We start from the raw sequence: 4,273 nt of genomic DNA, 5'->3' as shown, positions 1-4,273 counted from the left end.
AATCGCCTCCCGTAGCCGCTTCCGGCAAAGTTAAAAAGCCCGTCTCGCCCAAAAAGAAGAAATGAACCGCCGAGAGAACGTCGATGGGTGTTTAAAAAAAAAAACGAAATTTTCGAAACGGTTCTTATCAGAACCACAAAAAAAATCGCTATCGAATTCGTAACTATCTTCAAAGGCAAACTCGAATCCCGGGCGTCTCGGGGGTAAATAGAAAACGATTTCTTTAAAAAATATATATAAGTATAAATTTATTAAAAAATCTCGAAAAGGACTTCTCTTTTTCTTCTTTTTTCTCTTTTCCATTTCGTTCTCCCTACGACAAACTTATTCTAACTTATCCGCCGGCGAATTTTAAACTGCATCTCGTTTAACAACGAAGCGTAGTCGATTCCGACGACGATCACGCAAACATTAAGAGAAATATCCCCGCGAACGTATTTATATGAGAAGAAAGTCCGTTGACAAGCTCCTCCCACCGAAAAGCGAACAGGGGGCGGAGCTTGTTGACCGACTCCGTCGCGATATAAATACGTTCGCCGGGGTTTTTTCTCATTTCGATCGCGAAGACCGCTTTTCTTTGTGAATAATAATGCCTTCGAAAACCGGTGGAAAAGCCGCCGCGAAAAAGCAGAAGAACGAAAGCCGTCACCAAATATACCAGAGGTCGAAATAAAAACTCGTCCGGTTTTACAAAGCAACGGGGAGTGGGGGGGGTTCTTTTCAGAACCACTAATAATTTTTTTTAAAGACGTCGTTAGTTGCGAAAAAAAAAAAATCCAACCGGGCCGTTCTCAAATAATTAATAAATGAAAAAGTTTTATTTTTTATTTTCAATTTTTAACGAAATCTTAAAGGAAAATGATTTGTGGTTCTTAAAAGAACCGGTTTGTTGTTAATAATAATAAAAGAGATTATTATTAATCTTAAGCTCTCTCTCCCCTGATACGCCTCGCCAATTGAATATCTTTCGGCATGATCGTTACTCGTTTGGCATGAATGGCGCACAAATTTGTATCTTCGAAAAGACCGACGAGATAAGCTTCGCTCGCTTCTTGCAACGCCATTACCGCGGAACTTTGGAAACGCAGATCCGTTTTAAAGTCTTGAGCGATTTCTCTGACCAGTCGTTGGAACGGTAATTTTCGGATCAATAGTTCGGTGCTCTTTTGATAACGTCTAATTTCTCTCAAAGCCACGGTGCCCGGTCTGTAGCGATGAGGTTTTTTAACTCCTCCGGTTGCCGGTGCACTTTTTCTCGCCGCTTTGGTCGCCAACTGCTTTCGGGGCGCTTTTCCTCCGGTCGATTTACGAGCGGTCTGCTTGGTTCTGGCCATGATAATAAAACACGTTCGCGGACGTACTAGAACACCAAATCACTAACACTCGTCGACAGATAATGGCCGCACGAACGTCCGTCCGTTTAATTTGTACCCGAGCGTTTTCTCTTCTCATTGGTCCAATCGACCTTTTTGGGCGTGGCGAATTCCGACTCGACAAAACCGAAGCGCCGGACCGTTTTCGGTCAGTTGATCGTGGCACTTCGGACGGTTTTGTTTGTTATATATCGATCAGAGAACTCGGCTCGTATTAAAAATGACCGGTAGAGGGAAAGGCGGCAAAGGTTTGGGAAAAGGTGGTGCAAAGCGACATCGCAAAGTGTTGAGGGATAACATTCAGGGAATAACCAAGCCGGCCATTAGAAGATTGGCCCGTCGCGGAGGCGTGAAACGAATTTCCGGATTGATTTACGAAGAAACTCGTGGCGTTTTAAAGGTGTTTTTGGAAAACGTCATCAGAGACGCGGTAACCTATACGGAGCACGCCAAAAGAAAAACGGTAACGGCAATGGACGTGGTGTACGCCCTAAAAAGACAAGGTAGAACTCTTTACGGATTTGGTGGCTAAATTTTTCGTCGATCTTGCGGAAACACAAAAAAAAAAAAAAAAGGTTCTTTTCAGAACCACAAAATACGTTCCAAAGATTATTCGTTATTTCGAGTATAATGCCCAACAAACCATTATCGAGTCGAGGTAAGTTTTGAATTTTTAATTTCTCCCCGTGTTAGTGTGATTATTAAATCTGTGAAATAAAGGAAACGAAATCTCAAATAGAAAAGTATTTGTGGTCCTTACAAGAACCGTCTTCCTTCCCGGCGAAAACTTTATTTAGCTTTGTTGTCGGTTTTCTTAGGCAACAGAACCACCTAGCGATCTTAACTTCGGATAATAATTTGTTCAATTCCTGGGATCGGCAATTGTAAATGTCGAGGTATTATACCGGTTTTCTTATAGTCCGAAAGAGAAAACGTAAAAAGAAGGAACGTTTCTTTTTTTTTTTTTTTTTAATAATCTGTTAAATAAACGAAACGAAATCTCAAATAGAAAAGTATTTGTGGTCCTTAGAAGGACCGTTTTCCCATCGTCTTCCCTCGCCGCAATTTTTATTTTGCTTTGTTGTCGGTTTTCTTGGGCAAAAGAACCGCTTGAATGTTCGGCAAAACACCTCCCTGAGCGATCGTTACTCCCGATAATAATTTGTTCAATTCCTCGTCGTTTCGGATCGCCAGTTGTAAATGTCGCGGAATGATTCTGGTTTTCTTATTGTCCCTCGCCGCGTTACCGGCCAATTCCAAAACTTCGGCGGCCAAATATTCCATTACGGCCGCCAAATATACCGGAGCTCCGGCGCCGACCCTCTCCGCATAGTTTCCTTTCCGAAGTAATCGGTGAATTCTACCTACCGGAAACTGTAAACCGGCCCTGCTAGAACGAGACTTCGCTTTCCCTTTGACTTTGCCTCCTTTTCCGCGTCCCGACATCGTTATTACCGTTAATAGTACACGCACGAACGTTAACAGCACAATGACGCTCTCGCAGACCGTGGGCGCGCTATTTATAGGACATGGGCATGGACCAATGGGATTAGCGCTTCGGCGAACGATGCCCGGGGGCGGAGCTTGTCGGCCGACTCGGTTCTCAAATAAATAGCTGCGGCCCGGTGTGGGCCTTGTCAGTCCGTTACTTTGCGCGCGTCTAATCGATTGTAGAAAATGCCACCGAAAGTAAGCGGTAAAGCGGCGAAAAAAGCCGGCAAGGCTCAAAAAAATATTTCGAAGAGTGATAAGAAAAAGAAACGCAGGAGGAAGGAGAGTTACGCAATTTACATTTACAAAGTGTTGAAGCAAGTTCATCCGGATACTGGCATTTCGAGCAAAGCCATGTCCATTATGAATTCGTTCGTAAACGACATTTTCGAAAGGATTGCCGCCGAAGCTTCTCGTTTGGCTCACTATAATAAGCGATCCACTATTACTAGCAGAGAGATTCAAACGGCCGTGAGATTGTTGTTGCCCGGAGAGTTGGCCAAGCACGCCGTCAGTGAAGGGACCAAAGCCGTCACAAAATACACCAGTTCTAAATAAATGAGCGTCGACTTGGAGAGTGTAAATTCACCAAAAACGGTTCTTTTCAGAACCACAATTTTTATATATTAATCAATTCGTTTATTCATATCTTTCTTTCTTATTTTTTTTTTTTTCGAATCATAGTTAGATAAAAGTGCTTATCGTCGAAATAAATGGCAGGAACCCGGTTTCGCGTTTATTTCGATTGACGTTTTTGGTTAGCAAAATTGAATTTTCCTATTTTTTTATTTAATTAGGTCAGTTCGTGTTGAACGTAGTTTTGATTACTTTTTATTTGAGTGTGCTTAATTTTGTTTGTGTTTGTTTAGTTTTTGCGAATTGTGGTTCGTTTTGGTGAAGTTTTGCATGTTTTTTTTTTTGGTTTGGTTGATTTGGGTTTGTTACACGGTTAATTTTGGTTTCTTTTGCTGAATTTTCGCTAGTTTTGGTTACTTTGGTTTATTATTTCCAGTTTCGGCCGCTATTGGTTAGTTAGGATTATCGTTAGTTTTGGGTTTGTTTAGGATAATTTTGGCTTGTTTTTGTTAATTTTGACTACTTTTGCTTAATTTTGCTTAGTTTTGGTTACTTTGGTTTATTATTTCCAGTTTCGGCCGCTATTAGTTAGTTAGGGTTCATTTCGGTTAGTTTTTGTGAACGTTTCCTATTTTTGCTTAATTATCGTTAGTTTTGGTTTGTTTAGGATAAGTTTGGCTTGTTTTTGTTAATTTTGACTACTTTTGCTTAATTTTGCTTAGTTTTGTTTACTTTGGTTTATTATTTCCAGTTTCGGCCGCTATTAGTTAGTTATGGTTCGTTTCGGTTAGTTTTTGTGAACGTTTCCTATTTTTGCTTAATTATCGTTAGTT

The sequence above is a fragment of the Cylas formicarius genome, unplaced genomic scaffold, assembly GCF_029955315.1.
Source record: "Cylas formicarius isolate icCylForm1 unplaced genomic scaffold, icCylForm1.1 PGA_scaffold_212__1_contigs__length_18245, whole genome shotgun sequence".
Classification (NCBI taxonomy): domain Eukaryota; kingdom Metazoa; phylum Arthropoda; class Insecta; order Coleoptera; family Brentidae; genus Cylas; species Cylas formicarius.
The sequence above is the reverse complement of the archived record's forward strand: the minus strand, read 5'-3'. Positions refer to the sequence as shown.